General features: G+C 47.2%; 1 long non-coding RNA gene across 1 annotated transcript in view; it reads right to left on the reverse strand.

Moving 5' to 3' along the window:
* Window positions 1-419: 419 nt before the first annotated feature.
* Window positions 420-15,728, reverse strand: part of LOC138268718 (uncharacterized) — a 39,725-nt gene continuing 24,416 nt past the window's right edge. The window contains exons 2-4 of the long non-coding RNA XR_011200059.1: window positions 5,222-5,317; window positions 3,740-3,911; window positions 420-819 (exon numbers count right to left, since the gene is read on the reverse strand). This is a non-coding gene — a long non-coding RNA (uncharacterized lncRNA). The remainder of the gene's footprint in view (window positions 820-3,739; window positions 3,912-5,221; window positions 5,318-15,728) is intronic.

Genomic DNA, 15,728 nt, shown 5'->3' on the forward strand with positions numbered 1-15,728 from the left:
AAAACCACCGGCATTTTTTTAATGTTTTCGTGAAAGCCATCGAATAAGAAGCAAGCATATGAGACTGAAGAGAAAGCAGACCTCTGGTAAGCTGCGGGCTACTCCAAAGCCCAATGTAAGTATTGGTATTGTCCGCATAGGCCTTGGACAACAAAGCTGTCTGTAGGCGAGAGCTCACAACTAGGGTTGCCACCTGCATTTTACTGTCCCAGCAGGTCAAAAATAAACAAAATCACCCAAAGCATGTATTTTTGTCCCTTATCTATACATACTTCAAACAGTAAATATTAACAGAGAGCACTTTTAAATGTGTTCTAGAACTGAGTTTACAATCCCTGACGAATAATGTAGATTTTCCTAGTAATTTATGAAGGAAAGTCTTAATTTTATTAAAGACACGGAGATGAGTATTATGCTTATCTTTCCTTGCTTTAATGTAATAGCAGCAGTCAAGAAGAAAACTACAATTCCCAAGAGGCAAAAGAAAAGAGCCAATGGGAATAAAACAGTAGTACCACAACATTAACCAATCATCAATGTACACAGGTATTGTGATGTCACTTGACTGCGAACAGCCCTCTTGTCTTGCTCCAGAAGTTAATAAACACAAAACAAAGGTAAAATAGATAAAACAATTAGCAGAGCCAAAATGAGAGAAAACAAATCTTGGCAAAAGTTCATAAACCTGGAAAAGGGAGCTTTGGAAAGGCGTGGAGGCAAAAGAGAACTCTTCATGTTGCTAGAAGAAGAGGATCTCTGTGAAGAGTCGAGGAGGAAGGCGTCCTTCTCAAGATGTCAGCTGCAACGGAGTCTGGTTTGCTAATAGGGTGGGAAAAACAAAGTTAGAACATTGTGGAGGGATAATACTCGCCTCTGTGTCTTTAATAAAATTAAGACTTTCCTTCATAAATTACTAGGAAAATCTACATTTTATGTCAAGACCGGAGGCTCCTATTATGCTTTTTAGAAATGTATTATTTACAGTGGTAGACGGATTAATAATAGGTTTGCAATAAAAAAACTTTGAATACATTGTCATTGGACCAATCTGCCGATCTAAGAATGTCCTCAAGACGGGAACCAGCCCAAAAAGCTTCAGAGGCCATGGCTCCTCTAGCAGAATGAGCCCCAAAGGTCGAAGTGTCAATCCCAGCTAAGGACATAATCCACTTAACCCACTGGGCCAGAGTAGGGGAGGACACAGGTTTCAAGGTTTCCTAAAGGAGATGAGGAGTTGGAAAACAGAGGACGTTCTTAGATCTTCAGTAGTTTTTTATTCATAAACTTTAAGACATTGCCCAACGCACAGTTTAGGATGATCAGGAAAATATGGGTAAAACACAGAGGAGAGATTTGTTTTAGTTCGCCGGGATATGGTAAATAAAACACCTGTTGGGGTAAACTGACGAAAAGAAATGTCTAAAGCTCTAACATCAGACAATCTTTTGATAGAAACTAGGCAAAGTAACATCGTAAATTTTGCAGAAAGCATCTTTAAAGAAAATAGATATACTTAGGAAGAGGAGGATTTGAACATTTTACTCCCTTTAAGAGACGACAAACGAGGGGATGTTCCCCTACTGGTTTTCCGTTGATAAGAATGTGGTTTGAAGAAATTGCCAATCTGTAAAGATTGATAGTTCTAAATGATTTACCTTTGCTGGCTTCTGAAGCCAGAAAGTTGATAGTAAGAATCACATCTGCTGAAAAGGGATCGGTATGTTTTCCCAGACACCAGCTATGCCATAACGACCACGCTGACTTGTAGGCTTTTGTGGTTCCTGGAGCCAAGGATTGGGCAATGTATTTGGCAGCTTCTGCCGAAATGCTAGGGATAGATTGGGAATCCCTGATATTTTCCACACCGAAAGATTGAGAAGATTGTCCAGTATTAGATTGTGAGGATGACTGAATAGGTCCAAAAGGAGATGGGGAAAGGACTGCAAGAGGAAAGGAAAGTCTATGGACAGTTCTAGGAGAGTTGGGAACCAAACTTGAGATTGCCAAAAAGGGAGTATGAGAACTAGGGTTGCTTTCTGGCGTCGGGCGTGTGCAAGAAGCCTGCTGATCATAATAAAGGGGGGAAAAGCGTAGTTCAGAGAATTAGACCAATCTTGTGAAAAAGCATCCGAAGCAAGCGCTAAAGGATCTGGGTACCAGCTGTAAAATGTAGGTAGTTGTGAATTGAGACAGGAGGTGAAAAGGTCTAATGACAGAGGACCCCACTTGGCCAGGATGGACTGAAAGGTGGGGGGATGAAGCCTCCAATCGCTTGAGTCCCAAAAGTGACGAGAGTGCCAATCTGCCACTGAGGTGAGATTGCCCGGAAGGTATTCTGCACAAACCGAAAGATGGTGGGAAAGGCAATATTCCCAGAAGGTCTTGGCCATCTCCTCTAAGGGTTTGGATTTTGTACCCCCTAGATGGTTTATGTAACGAACGGCCGAGATATTGTCCATCCTGAGAAGAATAGCGCAGTGTACTCTGTCCTTTTCAAGGCTTCTGATCGCAAAGGAGCCTGCAAGCATCTCTAAACAGTTTATATGCAATTTGGACTCCTCTAAAGACCATGTACCTCCAGTCAAAATCGAACCGCAGCGTTCTCCCCAGCCTGAGAGGCTTGTGTCTGATTTTAACACGAGAGCTTGGGCTAATGGAAATATAGTCCTGCCGTTCCAGGCGTTTAAATGGAGGAGCCACCACTGAAGTTCTGCTTGAGAATCCTGATACATTGATACGGAGTCTGAATATGCGAGACCTTTTCTTAAATGACAAATTTTTTATCTTTGTAGAGAGCGATAGTGTAACGTACCGGGGAAGATGGCTTGGATAGAGGAAGAAAGAAGACCCACGATGCGTGCCAGAGTTCTGAGAGACAGAGGACACTTGTGAAGGACCTGAAGAATTTCTGATTTTATAGATTTTACCTTTGCCAAGGGAAGGTGAAGAGTGGCAGATACAGAGTTTATTACAAAACCGAGGAACTCTATGTGCTGAGTTAGAGAAAGAAGAGATTTTTCTTTGTTGATGACAAAACCAAGATCGCTTAGGAGAGAGCAAGTAAGGGAAATCTGTGATTGAAGAGATATTACGCTTTGGTTCATTTAAAGAATATCGTCCAAATAAATGATGAGTCTTACACCCTAGGCCCTGAGAAATGCCACAACTGGTTTTAAAAGTTTGGGGAAACACCAGGGAGCTGAAGAAAGACCGAAAGGAAGGGAGGTGAAATGAAAGAATTGACCTAGCCATTGAAATTGAGAAATTTGGTATAATCTAGATGAATTAGGATGGATAGATAGGCGTCCTGTAGATCTAAACGAGCCATCCAGTCGTTTTGGAGAAGGGAATCTCTGAGATGTAATATGGTTTCCATCTTGAAATGTCGATATGCTACAAACGGATTGAACAGCTTGAGATTGATTACTGGACGCATCTGTTTGTTTTTCTTTTGAACAAAGAAAACAGAACTGGTAAAGCCTGAGGGGTCGGGAAGACAACGTGCAATGGCTTATTTTTTTAGAAGGGACTGAACTTCTTATGAAACGAGGTTGAACATATCTTTTGAGAATTTTGGGAGAAGAGGAAGGGAGGATTGAAAAAGTTCTGAATAAAGTTCGATAACATAACCTTGAACTGTACTTAGAACCCAAGCGTCTGTTGATATTGATAACCATTTTGGAAGAAAATGACGAAGACAGCCTCCTTTGGGAATAGGAAGGCCAGAAAGTGCACTCACCTGGTTGGTTTGAGTAGCGTGATGTTCTGGAATTTCTGCCACAGTTGAACCTGCCTTGTTGTGGATAGAAGTGAGGCTTGTAGTCTTGGTAGAAGCTATTGAAAGCGCCTCTGGAACCTTGGTTACTGTAACCACCAAAGCGGCTCCTTCCTCTGCCAGCCCTGGCAAAAACCTGTTGAGAAAATGTCTTTTTTAATGATTGTTGAGCCTTATCAAGTGAGGTAAACATAGAGACATATTTCACAAAAGAATCTCTAAAAAGTAAACCATCTGCTTTAAGTCCAGGATCCACAGAGGCTAAATTAACTAATTTAGGATCCAGTTTCAGAAGGAGTCCTTTTCTTCATTCATGTGTTATGGCTGAATTAGCATTTCCCAGAAGACAAAACTAACGTTGGACCCACAACGAGAGTTCTTCTGGATCTATAGGAACATTGTCCAGTCTGGCTGATTCTACCAAATGGAAAATGTGTGTGAGAGGACCAACCACGTCTAACAATTTGTCCTGACAAGAGTACCAGGCTTTGTCTACGCCTTTGCGGGGGTCTTTACCGAATTTGGAAAAGAAAGTGATAATTGCAGGATCGACGGAAGGAGTGAGAGTAATTTTGTGAGGTAGTGAAGGACGGGGACATTCTGATCTAAGTTTGGATCTGGATTGTTTGTCGAGTGAGGTGCGTAATCTGGACGAGACATAATCACCCACATGATCTTTGGGAAGCCACTCTGTAGAGTTAGGATGATGGATATGTGTTGGATCAAACATAGGTACCCCATCAGAGTCCGAAATAACCAAAGATTTGGGAATTGTCTTGATGAGGAATCTTTGATTTCTTAGCTTGTGGAGCTGAGAGACCACCATTGTCTTTGTCAGATGTGTCATCATCTGAGTCCACACTGACCAAATCATCGTCAGTATCCAGGATGGAGGAGACCATAATAGGGGAAGAAGCGTGTTTGGGTTTTGATGGACATTTGGCAAAAAGGTCTTTGATGTATATGAATATTATCCTCCTTGGAAGGAGCCTTGTGAGGAAACGCGTCCTCTGCCTTACATGAGGAAACCTCACTAACCAACTGCGCCACATTATGTTTTTTGGTTTGGGTATTTGTTGCCGGGTGCTTTCTGCTTTCCCCGCAGAATGAGCCAACATTGTTTTAGACATCACATCAATAACAGATTTCTCCAAATTCTTGGTAATTTCATTGAAAGAGGCAGAAACTGCTTGTTGAACAGAGGCTTGAATAAAGGTATTCAACTCCTCTTTAATGGCCTCCTCCTCCATAGTCTCCTGAACTGAAGGAGAGCTATCTATCTCCATTGGTAGAGAGAAGATTGAAAAAAACAGTAAATAAAGGGTTAACAAAACACAGGGGAGTGGATAATAAGAGAGGGCCCCACCTATGGACGTGAATGATAAGGAGAGAAGGGGTGTGTAAATAGCTAGAAACGAGGAAGTGAGTTCCGGCTGTAGCACTTGCCTGAAACAAAATTATCGGCTCACACTGAGCAACAGACTGCAGCGCTTGGCAAAGAAATATCCGTTCCGAAGACGCGGGGCAAAATGGCGGCCACCTCTGAAACAACAGAAAAAACTGTCATTTGAAAGAAAGACGTGCACGGCAAAGCAGCAATATGCCGACTAAAAGGGGAATAGGTAGCAGTAGCGTGAACACGGTAAGCAGAATAAAAAATTAAGCAGAAAACACCAATAAATAACTTATACAGCTAATATATCAATAAAGAAATGTGGAATAGTACTTAACTTGACAGCGAGCAGCAAGAAAAGAGGGCTGTTCGCAGTCAAGTGACATCATAATTCTATGTCAGGACCGGCGGCGAGGATTTTGCATCATCTTTCTTCACTTTTTATTAACAGCAGGTTCAAAGTTCAACAATAAAAATGAACTACAACACCCATGGGACCACATCTCCATGGCAACCCATGTCCAATCACAATACTATCTGACTGTCTGTATAAATATCCCTCCCTGCCTACGTCCGTCTCCTTACTTCACTGCTCATTCGTCAGTTAAGTGTCATTCCATACTGTCTCTGAGTTGGAAGAGTGCTTGCTTGTGCTTATTGACTTTTTCCTCATTCTTGTTGCTTCGCATTGTGCTCGCCGTGCGTCTGCTTGTTTATCCTTGCTGCCTTGGCAACAGGGACGTGCGGTAGGCATTTTTCATTGCCCGAGCATGGCTTGGTTTTGAATCTACGTCAGGTCCTCCAGAGGGCGCTCTTTCGCGCGCTCTGGTACCCAAAGCGTTCCTTAAGCGATTGGAGCCGTGTTAAGCGCTCGATCGCCCCAGGGCAACGCGCTAGGTTTTCTAGTGAGTTCCCTGCTCACTCTTAACCCTCCAACCCCCGCATTACACTGCGTTTGCGGTTGCTTCAACTTTCTTGCCGAGAGTAACGCGGCGATCGCGGATCATGCGTCGAGGCCTTGCGGTCTCCAAGTTTCCTGACAGGAGTGCGTGGGGGCTTCCCTGTGTATATTTTAAGGGAGTTTTTCTCTTGTCATTAACCTCTCTGTGTCCGTTGATGCAGTCCTCACAGGACCACGACATTTACCCCACCCTTTCCCCTGGGGAGGGCTCCTCTCAGCAAGCACTTCCCCCTGAGGTGGATCTCCTCCTTAAACAGGCCATCAGTAGGGCCTTGGCCCCCTTAAAGGATAGTGTGGCCAAGCTATCGGATCATGTATTTAAGGGGACAGGCACGTTTGGGGGGACGGGGGCTGACTATAAGGGTTCGGTGGCCCCCAAGAAAATTTGCAAGCATGACGCGGGGTACCTGGAGGGCTTCGGTATCCTTACCGAAGCGTTCCATAAGAGTGCACGCACGCTGAAGCGGCCACCCTTCCGGGAGCGTTCTAAACCCAGAGAGTCCGTTGAAGCTGTTCACCACATACCAGACCCTGACTCAGGGTCACCCAAGCGGGTCGACGGGGACACAGAAGGGGATTCTTCCTCTGAGGAGGAACAGGATTCAGGGCGTCCGTGGCGTCCAACCTCTAATTTGTCTGACCCGCAGGAGGCTGAGGACTCCGATTCGGAAATGTTTCAGCCAGAGGATATATACCACCCTAGATCCCCGGAATGGCACCCAGACAAGAGAGTGGCAGACTATGTCGCCAGCAAAATCTGGCAGCCTCTCAAAAAGCAGGTTAGAGCCCGGTTGTGGGCCGAATACCCTCGCCCTACTCTGCCAGACAAAGTAGCGACAACTCCTGAAATCGACCTGAAGATGTGCACATTCTTCGCGAAATATGTGAGGGTCCCCAAAAAGGGCATAGACCGCTCCTGGAGAGGTTGCCAGGACAAGCTGCTGGACGTCCTGGGACCCCTAACTCAGATTATTCAACTCGCCGAGCACGCGAAGCGCAACAATAGTCCCATGCCTACGGATATCGTAGCGGGATGGGCCCAGAGGGCGCTATGTCTATTGGGAAATGCTAACTGTGCCCTCTCGGCGGAAAGGAGAAGGTCCCTTCTCATTAAGATCGACCCCAAATTAGGAGAACGCTCCAACTCAGAGGCTGGGGCTATTGCCCAAGGGATTCTGTTTGGCGACCCCTTCGTGAAGGAGTTGAGCAAATTTGTAGCCACCTTTTCAGCGCTTGACAAGGCGCAAAGCTCCATTAAAAAGATCTTCCCAGGGAAGGTTTTTGGCAGGGCCGGAAGAGGCAGGGTTCGCTCCTCCGGCCGCGCGTACCAGCAAGGCCCCAGTTCTTACACCTCAAGGAACAACGGATGGAGAGATGGCTGACAGGGTGACTTCTTCCCCAATCGGGGTAGAGGGAAGAGCAGAAGAGGCGCCCGGGGTGGAGCAAACGCCCCCGCAGGTGCCAACGGTGAGTATTACCCTTTTTTCCCCTCATATTCTCGGGGGAGGCTTCGGTTATTTACTCACAAGTGGGTGTCAGGCTTCCACATTGAGTTCTGGGGGACTCCTGTTCAGGAAGTACCACCGCGTCCCTTGGTCATTTCGGAGTCGGACGCAGCGCTGATAGACACGGAGGTCCAGGAGCTCCTGCGCAAGGAAGCAATTTGCGCGTCTGCCCGTCACCCAAGAGGTTTCGTGAGCCATCTCTTTCTCGTAGAGAAAAAAGACAAGGGTTTCCGGACAGTCATCAATCTCACAGCCTTCAACGAGTGGGTCGTCTACTGGCACTTCAAAATGGAAGGCATTCACATGCTCAGGGATCTCCTGCTGCACAGGGATTGGCTGATTTGGTTGGATTTCAAGGATGCTTACCTTACAGTCCCGATCTTTCCCCCTCACCACTGATTCCTTAAATTCCTATGGAAGGATCAGGTGTTCGAGTTTAAGTCCCTGCCATTCGGTCTGTCATCTGCACCTTGGTGCTTCACAAAGCTGCTCAAACCAGTAGTGGAGTACCTACGGTCTTGAGGGATCCGCTTGATCATTTACCGCGATGACATCCTCCTGATGGACCAGTCTTCCAATGCGAACACAACTATTCGGCTCCTCCAGGACTTGGGGTTCATGATAAACTCCCAAAAGTCTGACCTTCTTCCCTCTCAGTCCATGACCTTTCTGGGGTTCCTAATCGACTCCCAGGCGGCCTCCCTCAGTCTCCCAGGCTCGAAGGTAACAAAAATCAAGAAGGAGTTGTCAAAAGTCTTGAGGCGGGACAGGATCTCGCTCCGGCAATTGGCCAGAGTGTTGGGACTCCTCCCATCCTTGATTCAGGCCATCTTCCCGGGCCCACTTCATTACAGGGCCCTTCAGCGCCTCAAGGCTCATCACCTGCGGCGCGGCCTTACTTACTCCGAGCTGATATATCTCCCCTAGGAGGCGCGGACGGAGATCCAGTGGTGGCTGGCTCATATGGAGGCGTGGAATGGCAGGGCGATCTTTGGAACCTCGCCGCACCTTGTGATAGTCAGACGCCAGCCGCTACGGCTGGGGTGCTCGATGTGGGGATGTCTCGTACGGGGGACGCTGAACTCAGCGGGAACTTAACCTTCACATCAACTGCCTGGAACTCCTAGTGGGTTCCTTCGTGATCAGATCCCTGACGCAGGACAAGGTCTCCTGTTGCATTTTCCTGAGAATGGACAACATTTCGGCGGTACAGTATATCAACCGTTTGGGGAGCACCCGCTCGAAGGCCCTGGCAGAGTTGGCAAAGGACTTCTGGCACTTCTGCCTCCAACAGCAGATATTGGTGATGGCGGAGTACCTTCCGGGCTCCCAGAACACCCTGGCGGACTAGAACTCCAGATATCTGGAGGATCCCAGCGATTGGCGACTGGACAGAGCGGTATTCCTCGCACTTATGAAGCGCTGGGGTCCCTGTTCAGTGGACCTCTTAGCGTCCAGGTGGAATGCCCAACTTCCCCAGTATTTCAGCTGGTGTCCGGATCCCGGTGCGATGGCAGTGGACGCTTTCCTTCAGGATTGGGGATGGAATCAGAGTTATGCGTTCCCCCCCCTCCCTTTCCTCTTGATCCCGAGAGTGACAGCGCAGATTCGTCACCAAGGGGCGACAGTGATCTTGATTACCCCGCTCTGGAGGTCACAGGTGTGGTTCCCTTCCCTTCTGGAACTCTCCTGCAATCTCCCGATTCCGCTTCCGGTCGGCCCGACCATCCTATTGAATCCAGAGGGACAGTCACACCCGCTGGTCCTTCAGGGCCACCTCTCTCTGGTGGCTTGGAAGATTTTTGGTCTTGTTGGATGGACCACAGACTTTCACAGGAGGCTGAAATATTTATCGGACAGGCTTGGGCCGAGCACCCGTAAGAGGTACAGATCAGCCTGGAATCGCTGGGCTCGTTGGTGCGTGGGAAGGCACGTCAATCCCATGGGGGCCCAAATTACAGATATCATAAACTTATTAGCCGATCTAGCGGAATCAGGTCAGTCTTACTGCTCTAACTCGGTTCGGTCCGTGATATCGGCGGGATACCCCCTGATTAACAATTGCTTGGTGGGGGAGCACCCATGGGTGTGCAAACTACTGAAAGGCATTAGATTGACCAGACCTCCTGAACCCAGGTATTCTACGCTATGGGATGTTAACCAAGTTCTGCGTCTTTTGACCTCCTGGCAAGACAACCAGTATCTTTCACGGAAAGAATTGTCAGCAAAGCTAGCTACTTTGCTATGCCTCATCTCGTGCAAGCGAGTCTCGGATGTGAAAGCTCTGGATATATCCACTAGGGTTTTTTCTCCTGAGGGTGTGACATTCACGAAATCCAGACGGACAAAGTGTAATACCAGGTCGGTAACTTACCCAGTTTTTTAACAGACGCCCAAACTGTGTGTGGTAAGGTGTCTAAAGACATATGAGGAAGTGACGGCCGAACTCCGCCCACTGGGGAAAAGACAATTGCAGATTTCAATTAAGAAGCCCTTCAGGGCAGTCTCCTTCCCCTCCATTGCTCGGTGGGTCAAATGGGTCTTGATGGAAGCGGGCAGTAATGTTCAGGTCTTTGGAGCTCACTCCACCCGGGGGGCCATGGCCTCCAAAGCCATTCAGGTAGGGGGAAGGGAACATCATGAACGCGGCCAACTGGTTGTCAGAATCTACGTTTAAAAAGTTCTATTTTAAACCTATTCACGAAGCAGCCTCATTGGTGGTAAGTAAGCTTTAAACGTGCATAATCCTCGCCTCCGGTCCTGACATAGAATGAGAAATTTCCTAGCTATCGAGAAGGAAAGTTTCAATTCTATTCTAAGGACACAGAGGCGAGGATTATCCCACCCGACATCATGGGCATGTCGCCCACCCAGGACGAATTCACCGGATCTGGAGGTGGTATTCATTTTTTCCTGATTTGAGACTGTGGTCTTCTAAGGTTGTATCTTCTAGCCAGTTTATGATGTTGCATACATTGTCGTTCCTTCTATTGAGGGGAGTGGGATCTCCGGACTGTTGTTTACCTCACCTGTTTATACATGGAAGGCATGGGTTCCAATCTCATTGTTCACATTTCTTCCTAGGAACAGAAACTGCACCATCCTAGCGACAACCTAACTTCCTATTGCAGTGAAGTCGAGGACAGACGTCGGCACGGAGGGATATTTATTACGGACTGTCAGATAGTATAGTGATTGGACATTGGTTGCCATGGGGATGTGGTCCCATGGGTGGTGTAGTTCATTTTTATTGTTGAACTTTGAACCTGCTTGTGGTGGGGTGAGCGGCAGTACAGAGGACTCTGAGCCGTATTTTAGTAAGAGGGTTTATTTTAGGAGGTTGAAAACAAGAAATAACGGAAATGAATGAGGTAACAAAAGTTTGATAGCTGTACTCCAGCTGATTTCTTCTTTAACGTCCCTTTTCTTGTCTTTATAGGTTCCTGGTGGACGGCCCCGGATCGCGTTAACTCTCAGATGGAACCGGAAAAAGGAAAAACAGGAGCGAAAACAAAGGTAAGTTGGTTGTGGGGATAATTGCATAGTTTTAGAATTTAGACATGCAGGGAGAGGGAAAAAGACCTCAAGATAGAGGTAGAGAGGGTATATAGAGATAGACCCGGCTGTGAGTGGGTGCGAGGATTGATGCACTTGTGGTAAAAACGACTCTCTCCGTGCTTCCCCAAGTGTTCTACTAGTTCTAGACACACTCTCTCTGGTGTCCCCGTTCTTAAATACCCTCCTCAGCCCCCTCCCCTCTTTCGGCCCATCTCTCCCCTGTGTCCCGGTATTGAAACGGGTTTGCGGTGTCCTTAGAACAAGGACCGTACCTTGTAAAGCCACAACCCTCCGGGGTCGTGGCAGAAATTTCTCTTCTCCGGGACTCTGGTCTTCTCTGTAGATCCCCTGCCGGTTCCTGGAATCTCGTCTGGCTCAACTTCCTCGTCTTCCGTACGCGGCGACTTGCGGTCTTCCTCCGTTGGTGTAGTTCTCAGAGAGAACTCCTCCTCCCCGTACCTGGAGTCCATCGTTTCTTTTAATGCCGGGACCCGGAAATTCAGGTTCCAAGCGTCAGTAGGCGTTCCCATGTCTCCATGGGAACGCGAGATTCCTCCGGCTGAGGCGCGCGAAAGGCGCCAGTCGGAGGAGCTGGAAGGCGAGGTCGAGGAGACCCACCTACACTCCCCATCCCATGATCCATGATCGGAACTGGTAGAGGACCGAAGAGTCGGGAAACCGGGAAAGAAAATCGGCAGGACCCTGCTGGGCACCCGGAATGTGGCGGACCTGGAAAGTAAAAGGTTGAAGCTCCAGAAACCAACGTAATACCCTAGTATTCGTGTCCTTATGTGAGGCTAACCAGGTCAACGGGCATGGTCGGTATATAGGATGAAAGGTCTGCCCAATAGATAATACTGTAAATTCTCCACGGCCCACTTAATAGCCAGACACTCCTTCTCAATAACGGGGTAGTGGCATTCTCTGGGAAGTAGTTTTCTACTGATAAATACTATGGGATGTTCGTGACCCTCATTGTCGGGTTGAGTGAGGACAGCACCTAGACCGACGTTGGAAGCGTCCGTATATAAGTGAAAGGACTTGGAAAAGTCTGGACACCTAAGAACGGGCTCGGTCGTGAGGGACCGTTTGAGCCGGTTAAAGCTGATGAGTTGAGAGTCGGTGAATGTGGGTAATTTGGTGGGATAGTATTTCTTTAGGAGATCAGTGAGAGGGGTGGCAATCGTGGAGTACTGGGGAATAAACCTGCGATAGTATCCAACCAGACCTAAAAAGGATCGAAGTTCTTTCTTGGTTTTGTGCACTGGCACTTGCAATATAGCCTCAATCTTGTCTTTCTGTGGCTGTAGAACCCCGTTACCTATAAAGTAACCGAGATAGGTGATGTGTGTGTTTCCTAGGACAATTTTTTTTGGGTTGGCCGTAAGGCCGGCCTCATTTAAGGTGCAGAACACCTTCTCGAGATGTTGTAGATGCTCAGTCCAGGTGTCACTGAAGACTACAATATCATCTAAGTAAGCCGCTGCAAACGCTTGGAACGGTTTTAAAAGCCGATCCATTAAGCGTTGAAATGTAGCTGGAGCCCCATGAAGGCCAAAGGGAAGGACAGTAAAATGATAAAGGCCTGACTGGGTTGCAAAGGCTGTCTTCTCTTTGTCGGAAGAGGCGAGTGGGATTTGCCAGTAACCTTTCGTTAGGTCCAGGGTGGCCATATATCGGGCATTTCCCAATTTCTCCAGTAAATCATCCACTCGTGGAATGGGATATGTGTCAAAGAGAGATATGTCATTTAGCTTACGGAAGTCGATACAAAACCGAACAGATCCGTCGAGTTTAGGAACTAGAACCACCGGGGAGCACCAGGGGCTTGTGGATGGTTCGATAACTTTTAAGGCTAGCATTTTCTTTACTACTTCTTCAATAAGATGTTTTCGTGCTTCGGGGATCCGGTAGGGTCGTAGGCGAATGGTTTGGCCCTCCGGTGTTCTAATACGGTGTTGGATTAATGTAGTTCTACCTGGTGTACCAGAAAAAAACTGTGAATGATTATGTAACAGGGTTGATAGTTGTTTTTTTTCTGCTTCGGTAAGAGAAGCGTTTATACGTGGACCTTCCCGCTGTTCTTCGCTATTGGTGGGATAGAGGTCCATATCTAAAGCAGTGGTTGGGGTTATTAAAAACCCGGTAGCAGAGGGGTTGGGAGTGTCTTCTGGTTCCTCCCACTTCTTCAGTAAATTAACGTGGTATATTTGGGTCCTTTTCGGGTGCTGATTTAATTCGATTAGATATGTGACGGGGGAAACCGCTTTTATCACTCTGTAGGGCCCTTGCCATCTAGCTAACAGCTTGTTTTCGGAGGTGGGTCGCATTATTAGGACTTGGTCATTAGGCTGGAAGGACCGTAGCTTGGTCCCCTGATCATAATAAGCCTTTTGGTTCGCCTGAGCCTTCTCTAGATGTTTCCGTACATCTTCCCATACTACCTGTAAGTGTGATTTCAATTTACTGACATATTCTAATAGGGGTTTTCCTTCATCTCCTTCTTCTTCCCACATTTCTGAGGCCATATCAAGTAAATTACGGGGTTGCCTCCCAAATACTAGTTCGAAGGGACTATGTCCCGTGGAGGATTGTTCATGAGTCCGGATGGCATAGAGAACCAGCGGTAGTTTCTGGTCCCAGTCCTTTCTGGAGTCTTCAATTGTTTTCCTCAGCAGAGTTTTGATGGTGCGGTTATAGCGTTCCACTAAACCGTCAGTTTGGGGGTGGTATACTGAGGTTTTTATCTGTGTGATCTCTAGGATTTTACAGATCTGTTTCATAAGGGCCGACATAAAAGGAGTACCTTGGTCTGTTAGTATCTCCTGGGGAAATCCTACCCTAGAGAAGAAGGTTATCATGGCTTGGGCTACTGATTTCGTGGTCATACTAGGTAAGGGAATTGCTTCCGGATATCTGGTAGCGTAGTCTACCAAGACTAGTATATAAGTGTGTCCCTTTGATGATGGCAAGAGTGGTCCGACTAAATCCATACCAACACGACAAAATGGAATCTCAATAATGGGCAGGGGTTGTAAAGGGTCTTTCCTCAGAGCTCCTGGGTCTATTAACTGACACCTAGGACACTGTGTGCAGTATTTTCTGATTTGAGCATAAACCCCCGGCCAATAGAATCGCCTTAACAGATATTCCTCAGTCTTTTCCCGACCGTAATGTCCTCCCCCTGGCTGGTTATGGGCTAAGAATAGGACCTGACTCAGATAGGGTTCGGGTACGACCAGTTGTTTCTTTTCTCCGTTTGTGGACGTGGTGATTCTATAGAGAAGGTTCCTATGTATTGAAAAATAAGGACCCACCTCATTTGTAGATCCCGTTTTGGCCTTTTTTCCATGTATGATATAGAGTGGGATCCTCTCGCTGGCTAGCTCGGAAAGAGATAGTGGTGTTGTCTGTACTGGCTACTAGTTTCTCCGGGTTTTGTTCGGACCTTGAGTTTTGATATTTTTGCTTCTCTTGTCTTTTCTCCCTTCTAGTCAGTTTTATGCGACCTGGGGACCCCTCAATATGACTGTTAGAAAACGGTGCTTCCGACCACCAATCAGGAGATGACACGGGGGACCTTGTTTTATCTAAGAGATCAGTTAACCTGATATAGTCTGTACCTATGACACAGTCTTCTACCAATCGGTCCATAATTCCTACTGGAAGAAAATCTTGATGCTCTAACCACTCTACTCTGACCAGCCCCAGTGGATAGTTCTCTTTATCCCCATGAATACAACAGATAGTAACCCACTGGTTCGGGGTCCGATCTGCTTGGCTTAATAGGTCTCTGCGTATTACTGACTGACTACAGCCCGAGTCGATCAGCGCTTCTATTAGGGTTCCGTTTACTTTTATAGTCTGTTTGGACATAAGGTTTCCTCTACCAGTACACAATACCCTACCCCTGGTGACCCCAATTTCCATGGGTTCTACCCGTCGCCTTTTCTTGGGCACATCCTCGCAATGTGACCCCACTCCCCACAGCTAAAACATTGGGGTTGTTGCATGGAGTTTGCCTCTCCTGGTCTATGGGTCCCTGGTTCTTCTGGTGGTCGTCGTGGAGAATATTTGAGGGGTCCGATGGGAGGCTTGACATTGTTCCTGGGGCCTAGAGTCTTATCGTCAATAGACCTGTGATAGGCGCAGGCCAGGTCTCCAGCCAGTTCAGTATCTATTTTGGGGTGCTGTCTTATCCAACTCCTTGTACTGCCTGGGAGGGAATCTAGGTACTGTTCTAGAATAACAGCTTTAATGACGTCTTCTCAGTCTGTTCCTAACGGTCCCAGCCATTTCAGCCCCAGATCCTTAACCCTGAAATAGAAGGTACGGGGATCCTCGCTCTGTCCCCATTTCACCTTCCTGAACTTCATCCTATAGTACTCTGAGTCATGTCCCACCCTTTCTAGGATACTACTCTTAATATCCTTGTAAGGGGTAGTACCCCCGGGATTAGCAGCCTGGTATGCTGTTTGGAGTATGCCCGTCAGGAGGGGAGCAATATATTGACCCCAGCGTTCTTCCGGCCATTGG

The sequence above is a fragment of the Pleurodeles waltl genome, chromosome 12, assembly GCF_031143425.1.
Source record: "Pleurodeles waltl isolate 20211129_DDA chromosome 12, aPleWal1.hap1.20221129, whole genome shotgun sequence".
Lineage (NCBI taxonomy): Eukaryota > Metazoa > Chordata > Amphibia > Caudata > Salamandridae > Pleurodeles > Pleurodeles waltl.